Raw genomic sequence first — 14,467 nt, forward strand, 5'->3', positions numbered from 1 at the left:
CCGGGAAGAAACACGGATTGCCTCCAACAGGCCTTGAGCATTGGTTATGGGGTTGGGTTAGCCTTGCGCTAGAAACAAACAAAGCAAAGCTAACCCAACCCCATAAGCAAGGCAAAGCTGAAGCCAATTTGGTTTACATTAATTGATTGCAAAACTAAAGCCAATTTGGTTGATGCAAAATGACTGCAAAGCTAACACCAATTTGGTTGAGATAAATTGATTGCACACGCTCAAGTCAGCGCAACTCTCAAAATGGCCACAAAGGGGCACGAGTCTCACAGTGGCCGGGAAGGAACACGGATTGCCTCCAACAGGCCTTGAGCGTTGGTTATGGGGTTGGGTTAGCCCTGCGCTAGAAACAAACAAAGCAAAGCTAACCCAACCCCATAAGCAAGGCAAAGCTGAAGCCAATTTGGTTTACATTAATTGAATGCAAAACTAAAGCCAATTCGGTTGAATTAAATTGAATGCAAAGCCAATTTGGTTGATGCAAAATGACTGCAAAGCTAACACCAATTTGGTTGAGATAAATTGATTGCACACGCTCAAGTCAGCGCAACTCTCAAAATGGCCACAAAGGGGCACGAGTCTCACAGTGGCTGGGAAGGAACACAAATCGCATCCGAAGGAAGCATTGGTTGGCCTGGGAGTAAAAGGGGGCTAAGGAAGGGTGTGTTGGATCGCTGTGCTGAGGCCAATGGGATGAACTATAATGAGACTGAGTGTCACGTCCCCACATTGCCTGCGATGATCTCGGGCGGTGGTAGGGGCTTGTGGCAGAGCGAAAGGAAGACTATGGAAAGGGAACAGACCGGGGGATGCGGGTAACGGCTCGACTGAACCGAGCTGGCGGTCAGTGTGGAAAGCCTGGAAAGTGGGGCAAGTCATCGACTGGGAGTACCGAAGGATCTTCACCTGTAATACAGAGAGACGTGCTTTAGAAAGAGGAAGGCCGAGACGCAAACGACGCACACCGTAAGCCCGCCCCCACAAAACATGGGAGCCAAACACTACTCTGACAAATTGAGTAATATTAGGGTTAGGAGTGTTTAACAGGGAAGCTGTAAGTGTTTTTGTTAGTATTACACAGAAGGTTACAGATGGGTTTAGTGCCCAATTCAAGCGTAGGTTCAGCGTTAGTTTGGACGGTTACTACAGTTATCTATACAGTCATGGTTACAATTAGCACTGCATTTGGGGTTCAGAGCTCAATAGGGTCAGGGTGAAGGTATTAGGGTTAGGTATATTAGGATTATGCTCGGAGTGACCATTAGGGAAGGCCAAGGCAAAACCAAAAGGCAAGGAGAACACCCGAAAGAACACCAAAACAGAGGGCAAAGGCATAGATGAAACACAATGGAAGGCAACAGGAAAGGCAAAGGGACAGCGAAGGCATGGAGAACACCAAAGAGAAGGCCTCATCAGAGGTCAGGCCCGAAGAGAAGGCTGCAGAGAACGCCAAAACAGAGAGCAAAGAGAACAACGCAGAGAAGGCCAAAATGGAGGGCAAGGTCCGTGAGAACATTGCATGGAAGGCCAGTGCAGAAGGTCAAGGGCAATGGCCAAAGAGAACGCAGCCAGGAACGCCAAAACTGGAGGCCAAAGAGAACGTCGCACAAAATGCCAGAGCAAGGGGCCAAAGAGAACGCTGTAGGGAATGCAAAAACAAGAGGCCAAAGAGAATGTGGCAAAGAACGCCAAGGGCAATGGCCAAAGAGAACGCGGCCAGGAACGCCAAAACTGGAGGCCAAAGAGAACGTCGCAGGGAATGCCAGAACAGGAGGCCAAAGAGAACGTCGCAGGGAATGCCAGAACAGGAGGCCAAAGAGAACGTGGCAAAGAAGGCTGAGGACAAAGGCCAAAGAGAACACAGCAAAGAAGGCCAAAGGCAATGGCCAAGAGGATGCCAGGGGGAACAACAAAACAGAAGGGCGAGAGAACACAACAGGGAAAGACAGGGCAAAGGGAAGGAGAACACCGCAGTGAAAGGCCAGAGGCAAGGAGAATGCAGGAAGAATAAGACAAGCAGCATTCAGGGCACCATGAAATGTAGAAATGAGTTCTGGAAACCCTACCTTGGTCTCACTAAGTAATGGGTGAACACTGGTGGGTGTGCATTGCCCTTACCTGCTGGGCAGACAATTACCCGCCAGCAAAGTGAAGTTCCGGGCGTCCCAGGAAATGCAGATTCTGGTTCCTTGCTGTTCCCATGAAGACCCGCTCATCTCTCCGTACAGTTGTTACGGCACTCGGGAGGACCGCAGCTCTGCTGCCACCTGCTGAACACAATACAGTAATGAAGGCACTGCCCCACATATATAGGGCTGCACCCTCCGCGTGTTGCTCTAATGACGACGCAAGGGAGCGTTAGGGATATAATTAATGCTATTTATAGGTTTGAAGTTACAGTTACTTAACAATAGTATTCTGCACTACAATTACAATTAAGGTTACTTTGACAGAAAACATGGGGCATTATTTTTATGTCAGCATTTAGGGTAAGAGGCATTTTTAATATTGGGTTAAGGGTTTGGTTTACAGGTACGCTGCAGGTTAACATAATTATTGTGAGAACTCCCATTCAGCTGTGGGTTCAGGTCGAGGTTAACATGAACACTGCCTCCCAGCTAATCCCAGAGTGCCAAAGGCAAAGGCAAGCAGAAATCCCATGGAAAGCCAAGGTTAACGCAAGGGCAAAAAGCCAAGAGAGCACCCAATGGAATGCCAAAGTGAGGGCAAGGAGAACGCAACAGGAATGGCCAAAATATACAGCCAAAGAGACCACAGCAGGAAAGGCCAAAGGCAAAGGACAAGAGAACAAAGCAAGAAATGCCAAAACGGAAGGCCGAGGGAACATGGCATGGAATGCCCAGGCAAGGGCTAAGAGAAAACATGGCAGAAAGTGCCAAAATTGGAGACCAAAGAGAACACGACAAAGGCGGCCAATGCAGAATGTGGCTGGAACGCCAAAACAGGAGGTCAAAGAGAATGCCGCAGGGAATGCCCAGGCAAGGGCCAAGAGAACATGGCAGGAAATGCCAAAACAGGAGGGCAAGAGAATGCTGCTGGGAACGCCAAAACCAAATGCTGAAGAGAATGTGGCATGGAACACAAAAACAGAAGGGCGAGGAAATGCCAAGGATGATGGCCACGAGAACACGGAAGGAAATGCCAAGGATGATGGCCACGAGAACACGGAAGGAAATGCCAAGGATGATGGCCACGAGAACACGGAAGGAAATGCCAAAACAGGAGGGCGAGAGAACGCGGCAGGGAATGCCAAAACTGAATGCTGAAGTGAATGCAGCAAAGAAAGCCAAGGGCAATGGCCAAGAGAATGTGGCATGGAACACAAAAACAGGAGGGCAAGAGAATGTAATAGGAACAGCAAAGGCAAAGGGAAGGAGAACACCGCAGTGAAAGGCCAGAGACAAGGAGAACACAGAAAGAAAAGGACAGGCAGCCTTTTGAGCACCATTAAGTGCAATAAGAGCACTGGGAGAACCATGTTGTGCCATGCTGTCATGGTTTTGGTTTTTGCTTATTTGATTTTCAATATTCCACATCAAAACATCATGTACTGGAAGTGTTAATGTTCTAACTCTACATACCTATCCCTATACATTGCGGAAGTCACGGGATCTGACCCTTCCGGGGGGGGCGGTCTCTTACTGCCTGGCAGTGGGTGCTGGAGGGTGCTTTCCTAGCCGTTCCAAGCTTTTTCAGGTTTGACTTGGTCTCGGGAACTCTCTCTCATATCTTATTTGAGATATTAGTCTCAATTTCAATTAGATTGTATTATATCGTATTATTTTGCATTCCAATATCATAGTTAGTAAAATAAGTTTACCTCCATAGATTGTTGCCGCTGTTTTTTTCCTTTTCCCCCTTCCTTCCCATTTTGTGGGCCCAGGCGGGGGGGGTGGGGAGGGCAGGGGCCTACTGCCCCCTGTCACGGGCATAAACTGATCTAGTTAATTCCGTGACACATGCTATGGAATGGGTGAACGCTGGTGGGTGTGCATTGCCCTTACCTGCTGGGCAGACAATTACCAGCCAGCAAAGTGAGGTCCCGAGGCGTCCCAGGAAACGCAGACTTCAGTTCCTGGCTGTTCTCATGAAGACCCACACACCTCCATGCAGTCGTTACAGCGCTCTGGAGCAGCTGCCACTCAGCTCTCCGCTGCCACTGTTGGACACAACACAGTACTGAAGGCACTGCCCCCCACATGTAGGGTAGTGCCTCTTTCACAAACGTGCACTGCAGTGCTCCTTTCTCAGAGCAACGTGGCTGCACTCTGTGCACGATGCTGCTTACCGGCAGCACTGCAGCTGGGAACAACAGATGAGAAGGCTCAGGTACCCAACATCATTTTAGCTTCCCTCTTCTCTGATAACTGCTCATTAGACACAGCCCTCACCTTTGGTTTGGTAGGTGGGGATTGAGGAAGCAATGCCAGTCCCACAGACCCTTCCCCATCCCACACTGTGATGGGACATCAGGTTCTGGACCACCTGAGGACCCGAACATCCAGGAGTCTTCGGGTCCTGATGAGTCTCAGAGTTCTGAGGGAATTCACTGCTGCAGTCACTGAGCCACTCTCAGTGGTGTTTGAGAAGTCAAGCAGTCAGGTGAAGTCTCTGGTGAGTAAAAAGGCAACAGCACACCTGTCATTAAGGATAGGGAACTACGACCACGTCGGTCTCACCTCTGTGCTGGGAATGATCACGGAGCAGATCCTCCTGGAAGTGACTCTAAAGCACGTGTTCCAGTGCATCACCACCCTCTGCGTGAAAAACTTCCTCCTGATAACCAACCTAAGCCTCCTCTGTCTCAGTTTAAAACCATTTCCTCTTGCCCTATCACTATACACCCTCGTAAACAGCCATTCCCCCTCCTGCTTATGCTCTACCTTTGAGTAATGGAAGGCTGTGATGGGGTCTCTCCAGAGCTTCCTCTTCTCCAAGAGAAACAATCCCAGTTCCCTCAACCTTTCCTCATAGGAGAGGCGCTCCAGCCCTCTGACCATCTCAGTGCCCTCCTCTGGACCCGCTCCAAGAGCTCCACGTCCTTCCTGTGCTGGGGTCCCAGGCCTGGACGCAGTGCTGCAGATGGGGCCTCACAAGAGCTGAGCAGAGGGGGACGATCGCCTCCTTCTCCCTGCTGGCCACCCCTCTTTTAATGCAGCCCAGGATACAGTTGGCCTTCCAGGCTGCAAGCACGCTCTGCTGGCTCATGTCCAGCTTCTCATCCACCAGGATCCCCGAGTCCTTCTCCGCAGGGCTGCTCTCAAGGGGTTCTACGCCCAGTTCGTATAAACATCTGGGATTGCCCCTCATCAGTAACATAAACAGTGGAATTAAGTGCACCCTAATGACACCGAGCTGGGGGTGCAGTGACACACCAGAGGGACAGGACGCCATCCAGAGGGACTCAACAGGCTGAGCAATGGATGCAAATCCAAGTGCAGGGTCAGCAGCTGGGATGAGGGAACACCCACCACCAAAATATGCTGGGGAGTGAAAAGACTGAGCGTAGTCCTGCCCAATAAGGCCTGGGGTACTGGTGGGTGGGAGCTGGACACAAACCAGCAATGGGCCCTTCCAGCCCAGAAAGCCAACCGTATCCTGAGCTGCATCCAAAGATGCGCGGTCAGCAGGCGAAGGGAGGTGATCCCCGCCCCTCTGCTCTGCGCTGGTGAGGCCTCACCTGGAGAGCTGCATCCAAATGAGGAGTCCTCAGTGCAGGAGAGATGCGGAGCTGTGGGAGCACATCCAGAGTACAGCCACAAATATGAACCGAGGGATGGAACACTTCTCTTATAAGAAGAGAGAGTTGGGCTGTTCAGCCTGGAGAAGAGAAGGCGCCAAGGTGACCTGGTAACAGCCTTTCAATGCCTAAAGGAAAGAAGAAGGGAAAATTGAGGTTAGATATACAAGAAATGTCTTCCACAGTGAGGGTGGTGAGGTGGTGGAACAGGTTGCCAGAGATGTGGTGAATGTGCTATCCCTTTCAAGGTGAAACGGGGTCAGGCTCTGAGCAACCTGATCCAGCTGTGGATGGTCACTGTGGGGGAGTTGGACCGCATCGCAAACCTGCATACAAGCAGTGCACCAACGTGGGGCTTGCGATGTTCATTACCTGCTGCACAGATCTCACACCACTGATCAGAGGAGCCCAGGCAATCCTTAAACCCCATCGGGTTGCAAAATGAAGTCAGAAGAGATGCAGAATGTAATTTAATACATGATAATAATGCACAGAATGCCCTTAAAAATTCTGTATTGGTGCAATTAACACATGGCACTATGAATTACAGCCATGAAGTGGGATGACATAGGAGCAGACAAACCACGTTTGGAGCCCCAGACTGGAGATTATGAGGTGAGAACCACTGAAGAGGTAACAACACACACAGCAGATACAGCTGCTCTAATCCAGCTTGAGATTCCCCCAGAAAGGCAGAGCTCACAACTCTGAATCAAAGCAGGAATTGCTCACCCCATACCCCAAAGGAAGCAGTCTCCAGGTTCAGATGTTGTCCTTACAGCTACCACCCTTAAATGACATTAGGATCCCCCAAAGAGGGGGGATCACAGCCCTGAAATAAAAACAGAGCCACTCACCCCATTCCAAGGACCAACACTCACCCACACACTAAAGGAAGCGGTTTCCATGTACAGATGGCTGCCAGCCCTCCAACGTAGTCAGGAGACCCTAGAAAAGGGAGAGATCACAGCCCTAAAATAGGGAAGGGATCACCCACCCCATTGAGTAAGACTCACCCCACACTCTAAAGGAAGCACTCCCCAGGTTCAGATGCTGCCCCTGTGCTTCCCAGCCCTTAAATGGAGTCAGGGAGGGGTGGAGACTGGTTCTGCCCCACCCCACAGCCAAACTGCCCCCAGCTGTGCTTGCAGGGCTGCACCCCTCCCCAGGCGCTCTATCACAGCTTCAGGCTGTGCTCTTAAAGTGCTGATACAGCCACAGAGCAAAGGAAATGAATAACGTGAATGTCTACCAAGGGAGGCTGATGGATGACCTGTGATAGTCCTCACACTTTGATCCCAGGCTGTCCTCGGTGCTGGTTGGTGACTCTTCTAACAGACTGGGGAGCACGGATCTCAGTGCTGACACAGCAGATGCTGAGATCTGTGTGAGCAGCCCAGACAGCGAAGGCTGAAATCACAGCTGGGTATGCAGAGTGCTGTTTGCACACCTACAACTCCCAGTGACACACATCTGTCATTTAATGGCCCTGTGAATGGGAGCTGTTGAGTCATAGCTTGAACTGTTTATGCCACTTCTTCATATCTTCTCCATGGTCATGTAGGTAATGCCACAAGGCAAAATGTGACATAGTCTTACTGTTGTCACTTGCTCAAGCAGGAGGACGTCTTCTTTTGATAGAAGAGACATTGGATGACACCAGCTGGGAGGAAACCAAGTTGATCAGGCCCTCCAGTAGGCTGTTTTGGGAATTCTGGTTCCCATTCGATGCATCTGTTACCACCTTGGATCCATCAGCATTAGGCACAGTTGACAGTTTGTCTATTATATCTTCTTGTTTGCTTTCCATTCTGTTCAGCTTTTCAGCTACTTCTGCAATGGCTGAAACACAAACTTGTAGAGGGTGTAAATGTAACTCAAAGTCTTGAAGTTTATTAATCAGTTCACTTATAAGGGGTCTTCTTTCTCCTCTGCCATACATTGCTGCAAATGTACTGGCATACCTTTCTGGTGCAGTCTTTGTGAATGTACACCACATTTGGTGTACACCTGACTCTCTCAGGATCGTGCTCGTGGTCTGGCTCATCAGGAATGAAATCGGGACTATGTAGCATTTCCACCACAGCATATTCTCTCAAATAACGGACGCCTTTTTCTATATCAGCCCATTTCTTTTTCTCAGGCATCAGATCGTCTTTGAAGGGGTATCTTTCTTTTACAGCTAACAGCATCCTCTTCCAGAGGGTGAAGGCCTGGTTCTGGCATGTACTAATGCCTCTATCAATGGCTGATTCCCTAGCAATGCCACCCAGTTGGCGAGCTTCTCTCTATCTTATCTAGCCACACACTGTTGGCCCCATTGTCCCAGCATTGAAGTAACCAGGTGGCAATAGGCTCATTTGGGTGACATGAAAAGTCTTTTCTCGGACTTCGAATTTCATTCATTTTCAGAGATCGATCAACAATGGTAACAATATCTTGCTCACCTCTTACTCTTTCAGGACTTCTTGTTGCCCTCATAGGCGTTGATGACCGTGGTCTTACTGAGGGCCCCTCCCCTGGACTCAGGGGTGCTTTCCCTGGATCTCAGAGCCACTCCTCTGGACCTCTTTGCTCCTCTTTCTTCTCTTCTAACTGAGTTGAGATTCATCTTGTTTTCCGTCCTCTCACAGGGGCAACTGACATCAATTGTGGTGCCTCCTGTGGTTGATCAGGTTGGTCAGTTCCAATGCTCTCATCCTCCAGCTCGGCTCGGAGTCTGTCTTGTTTAATTATGAGAGCATTTAGTTCAGATTGGAGGGTGTCTCGGTTAGGATTGGATGGTGTCCCGTTCAGACGGGAGGGTGTTGAGTTTGGATTGCAGGGAGTCTCTTTCGATTCGGAGGGCATCTCATTGAGATTGGAGACTCCTTCTCTCAGCTTGGAGATCTTCCCCTTCGGCTTGGAGACTTTCTTTCTCAGTGTGGAGACACTTGCCAGGTTTTGAGATTCTCTCTCCTGGCTAGGAGACTCTCTTTCTCAACCTGGAGATTCTCTCTTTGAGATTGCAGGGAGTCTCTCTCGATTCAGAGGGCATCCTGTTCAGACTTGAGAATATCCCTCTCAGACTGGAGGGCATCTCTCTCAGATTGGAGATTCTCCCTCTCTGCTCAGAGTGTCTCCTGGAAACTCTCCATTTCAGTTTGGAGACTCTCTTGCTCATTTTCTACTGTCTCCCTGAGACTGTCCCTTTCAGCTCTCAGACACTCATGCTGAGCTATCAGAAATAGAAGTAAACATCACAAGAAGCTAGTAGTAGAGACAATGGCAAGACTGAAATGTTCACCATTGCGTGGAACTTCTGATAGCAACAGAAAACCAAGCCTTACAAATGTGCAGTTCCTGTGCCACTCTTAAATGGTGCTATTTGAAAAGTTCTACCTTACTTTAAGATGTTCTGGGTATCATTAAGTGTATGGGAACTGCTGAATCATGGCCTGAACCTCTGACTGACCACCTGAGACAAGCAATGTGTCAGCCACGGGAGCACAGGTGAAGGTAATTCACCTGTACTACTGGAAGGGGTGGAGTCTGTCTGCACCTCTCCTAGATCCCATTTAAGTGCTGACTGCCACTGAGGAAGGATCTCTTCCTGGAGATCGCTCCTTGTGGAAAATAGTGTGAGCCTTCAAATTGGTAAGCATTTTCCATTTATTATCCTCTTGTAGCAATGATCTTACTTAGCCTAACTTTCCTGGATATTTCTTAATTATAACATCTGTATATTCATTGATAGTCTTTCCTAACGCTGGAAGTGAGGCACAGATCTTATGTTTCTCAGGGAGAATAAGGAGTTACAGCTGTATCCAAACCTACAATTGACTTTGGCTAATATAGGAAATATCCAAATAATTTTCTAGGACAGAATCTCTGATAAAGCAGGTTTTATTTGCAATTGCAATGGCAGGCCTCCTGCAAGCAGGAGAGCACATAGAAAACAGAGTTACATCTTTAATTCCCTATTCCTTGGCTTATCTCCTTCTCCCTAGTTCCTTATTGGCTGAGGTCTTCAGGTTCGCAATCTTCTTGATGCTTCACTAAACATTGGAAATACTAAACAAACATAAATTTTTGTTGCATGAGTGTGAATCTGTAGTTAATTATTTCACACCTGATCATTATTCTGCAGATATCTGCTTGTCCTTCTTTCTACAAAGATAAGCTTGAGAGAAAGACAGGGGAGTATCTTGATGCCTGCCTGTCACATCCCAACTTCTCACAGAGTGAGACAGTCCGGCCTTGTGTAGAGGCCCTGGCTTCTTTGGTGTTTGCTAAATCTGTTTTTCTCTTGCTGGGAGTTTCTTATCCTAACAAAACAACTCTACAATATGTTTTCTAATCTCTAACACGCTCTAAGTCTCATTGTTTAGAACATTTAACAACTATTCCAGTTTTGCAAGAAAGAATTAATCACATAATTCAGTAAAAAATGTTTCTAAAACGTGCTGCTAACATACATAATATTTTACTTCTAATTTTACTTCTTCTTATTTCTAAGGATAAGTTACAGAATACAACATTCCATTCCCACAGCTAGTAAAATTCCTCCTACAATGTATGTATGAATTAATTCATTTCAGAGAGAGATTTCAAAGAAAAACAGTATATTTTATGGAATGATATTACTTCAAAGCTACATCAGTTACTTTAGTCACCTGTTGTGTAACACCGTAAATAAAAACAATACCCCATCTGCAGGGCAAAATTGGGATTAGGTGAAAATTGGATGGGTTTTGGAGCCGTTTCAACATTTTTTCCTTGATTTTTCCAGCTCTGGGAATGAGAAGAAGCTCTAAAGGAGCTAGAAGCAAAGCTCTAAAGGAGCTAGAAGCCTCTCTGGATAAACTAAAAGAGGTGCAGTAATTTAAGGATGCTTATTTCCTTAAGTGCCATTTAACTTCGTGTTTGTTAACTGAAGCCATCATATGTTTGCCAGCTTTAATGCTTTTTTCTTTGAAGTACTTGAAATATGGAATTGGAAGTTTATCAGATTGCTTTAATACTGAAGCTGACAGGAGCTGTCAGTGCTTCTGGAGCCCAGTTCTATGTAGCTGTCTGTGATGGGTGCACCGAGCAGCTGTTCAGACAGACACACAGCCATAACCTAGCCTTCTGCCTTGCTTCCTCAGGTTTTCTGTGTTATTTCATCTAGAATCCTGCTAGTTTTCTTTTGTTGTTTTTCTTTCATCTACTGCTTTGCTTTGCTATGCTGTATAAGAAGTGTTGAATCCCAGCCTGAACCACTGATTGAGCACCTGAGGAAAGGACCCGGTCAGCCCTGGGAGCACAGGTGAACGCAATGCAGCTCCGTGGCTGGAAGGGGTGGAGCCTGGCTGCCCCTCTCAGAGCTCGTTTAAGGGCTGATTGCCACGGGGGAAGGGTTTCTTTCTGGAAGTTTCTCCACTCTGGAGTCAGTTCTGTGGGTGTAAATGCTTGGAGATGGTGAGCAGTCCTTTTCTTACCTTTGTAATATACTCCCATTCCACTGGTGTTTCTGCCGTTACTTATGTTATGGCTTTCTTTCTTATTTGCTTTTTTTGTGTGTGTGTTCTGTCACACACGGCCGGACCGGGCCGTGCTGCGCCGCTCCGGGGGGGGTGGGGGGGCTGCCGCGGCCGGGCGGCTCCGGGGGGGTGGGGGGGGCGCCGCGGCCGGGCGGCTCCGGGGGGGTGGGGGGGGCGCCGCGGCCGCGCCGGGCTTCTTTATGTACATTTCTTTATGTACTGATACGTTGCTGCAGCTGCCCTTCTGTATTGTCGTTGCTTTTTTTGTTAAAGAATATTAACACGTTATGGAGACGATAAGGGTCTGGAGCAGCTCCCCTACAAAGACAGGCTGAGGGAGTTGGGCTTGTTCAGCCTGGAGAAAAGAAGGCTGCGGGGTGAGCTCATTGCAGCCTTTCAGGACCTAAAGGGAGCCTACAAACAGGAGGGGAATCAACTCTTTGAAAGGGTAGATAACAGCAGCACAAGGGGAAATGGTTTGAAGTTGAGGGAGGGAAGATTCAGGTTGGATGTCAGGGGGAAGTTCTTTACAGAGAGAGCAGTGAGGTGCTGGAACAGCTGCCCAGAGAGGTTGTGGATGGCCGTCCATCCCTGGAGGTGTTGAAGGTCAGGTTGGATAGGGCCCTTGGCAACCTGGTCTGGTATTAAATGTGGAGGTTGGTGGCTCTGTATGTGGCAGGGGGGTTGGAGATTCATGATCCTTGAGGTCCTTTCCAACCCTGGCCATTCTGTGATTCTGTTATCTCTGTGTTTGTTGCCATCCCGTTTTCTTTTCTCTGTTTTGCAGGTCAGCTTGTGCTAGAAGTTGATGGTGTCACTGTATGAATGAAGGTCAATTTAGGAGTAGCTGCTGATGGAAAGAATGAAGTCCACGTTAGTAAACTGAAGCATCTCATGGTAAGGTGTCAGAGCCAGCAGTAGTGATGTCTGTCACTGAAAAAACCAGAGGGCTGGCTCCTCCAAGTGCTTGCTGGTTGATGTGTGAGAGCATCTGCCCTCTCCAACTGAATGATAAGAAAGCTAAATATGCTGAATCATTACAGCTTATGCAGAAGTTGTGAATATGCTCTCAAATGTTTCCTTTAGTGATAAATTGTGTTTTGGCACTGTGGTGGTCCTATCTCTGGCATGATCTGGAACACTTGCAGGCCTTGTGTGCCTGTTTCCATGAGCCTTCCTTTCCTTCTTTAAAACTCTTCCTCTCTTTAAAAACAAAAATGCTGAAGAGAGCTGGTTACTCTTCAAGGATGCCTTCCTAAGAGCGCAAGAACTCTCTGTCCCACTGAACAAGAAAGCGGGCAGAGGAGGGAGGATGCCGGCGTGGCTCAGTAAGGACCTGCTGAGAGAGCTGAGGGCAAAGAGAGGTGTGTACAAACGCTGGAAACAAGGGCATGCCACCTGGGAAGAATACAGGGATGTTGTCCGGACTTGCAGATGTGGGATCAGGAAAGCCAAGGCGCAGGTGGAACTGAACTTGGCGAGGGATGTGAAAAACAACAGGAAGACTTTCTATAGGTACATTAGCCAGAAGAGACAGGCCAAAGCGAGTGTACCTCCTTTGGTAAACGTAAAAGGAGAACTGGTTTCAACGGACGAAGAGAAGGCCGAGGTACTGAATGAGTTCTTTGCCTCGGTCTTCACTGGCAGCCAGGACTCCAGTACTCCTTCCGTCCCTGAGCCCTGCATCCCTACACCTCTGGGTGGGGACTGGGGTGGTAAATCCCCCCCTGCTGTGAGGACAGAGCAGGTCCGAGACCGCCTCATGAGACTGAATGTGTACAAGTCTATGGGGCCGGATGGCATGCATCCCAGGGTTCTGAAGGAGCTGGCTGAGGTGGTTGCCGAGCCGCTCTCCATCATATTTGAGAAGTCGTGGCTGTCTGGTGTGGTCCCGGATGACTGGAGGAAGGGTCACGTCACTCCCATTTACAAGAAAGGGAGCAAGGAGGACCCTGGGAACTACAGGCCGGTGAGTCTCACCTCTGTGCCTGGGAAGATCATGGAACAGATCATCCTGGATGACATGCTTGATCACATGAGGAAAGGGCGTGTGATCCGTGACAGCCAGCACGGCTTCACCAGAGGAAGGTCATGCTTGACCAATCTGGTGGCCTTTTATGATGGAGTGACGGCATCGGTGGACAAGGGAAAGGCGACTGATGTCATTTACCTGGACTTGAGCAAGGCCTTTGACATGGTCCCCCACCACATCCTTCTCTCCAAACTGGAGGGATGTGGATTTGATGGGTGGACCACTCGATGGATAAGAAACTGGTTGAAAGGCCGCAGACAGAGGGTGATCATCAATGGCTCCATGTCCAGGTGGAGGCTGGTAACGAGCGGCGTCCCCCAGGGATCTGTCTTGGGACCGGTGCTCTTTAACATCTTTATCAATGACATTGATGACGGAATTGAGTGCACCCTCAGCAAGTTTGCTGACGACACCAAGCTGAGTGGTGTGGTTGACACAGTTGAAGGACGGGATGCCATTCAGAGGGACCTCGAGAGGCTAGAAAGGTGGGCCCGGGTGAACCTGATGAGGTTCAACACTGCAAAGTGCAGAGTTTTGCACTTGGGCCGGAGGAATCCCAGGCATCCCTACAGACTGGAAGGAGAGGTCCTTGAGAGCAGCCCTGTGGAGAAGGACCTGGGGGTCTTGGTAGACGAAAAACTTAACATGAGCCAGCAGTGTGCCCTTGCGGCTCGGAGGGCAAATGGGATCCTGGGCTCCATCAGAAGAGGGGTGGCCAGCAGGGACAGAGAGGTGATTGTTCCCCTCTACTCTGCTCTTGTGAGGCCCCATCTGGAATACTGCGTCCAGGTCTGGAGCCCCCAGTACAAGAAAGATAGGGAGCTGTTGGAGAGGGTCCAGAGGAGGGCCACAAAGATGATCAGGGGACTGGAGCACCTCCCCTATGAGGACAGGCTGAGGGAGCTGGGCTTGTTCAGCCTGGAGAAAAGAAGGCTGCGGGGTGACCTCATTGCAGCCTTTCAGTACATAAAGGGAGCCTACAAAGAGGAGGGGAATCAACTCTTTGAAAGGGTGAGTGACAGCAGGACAAGGGGAAATGGTTTTAAGCTGAGGGAAGGGAGATATAGGTTGGATGTCAGGGGGAAATTCTTTACGGAGAGAGTGGTGAGGTACTGGAACAGGCTGCCCAGGGAGGTTGTGGATGCCCCGTCCCTGGAGGTG

General features: G+C 49.1%; 1 pseudogene; it reads left to right on the plus strand.

Moving 5' to 3' along the window:
- Positions 1-11,066: 11,066 nt before the first annotated feature.
- Positions 11,067-14,467, plus strand: part of LOC149911688 (protein MANBAL-like) — a 95,860-nt pseudogene continuing 92,459 nt past the window's right edge.

Source organism: Phasianus colchicus, unplaced genomic scaffold (assembly GCF_987193195.1).
Source record: "Phasianus colchicus unplaced genomic scaffold, bPhaCol1.hap1.1 HAP1_SCAFFOLD_59, whole genome shotgun sequence".
Lineage (NCBI taxonomy): Eukaryota > Metazoa > Chordata > Aves > Galliformes > Phasianidae > Phasianus > Phasianus colchicus.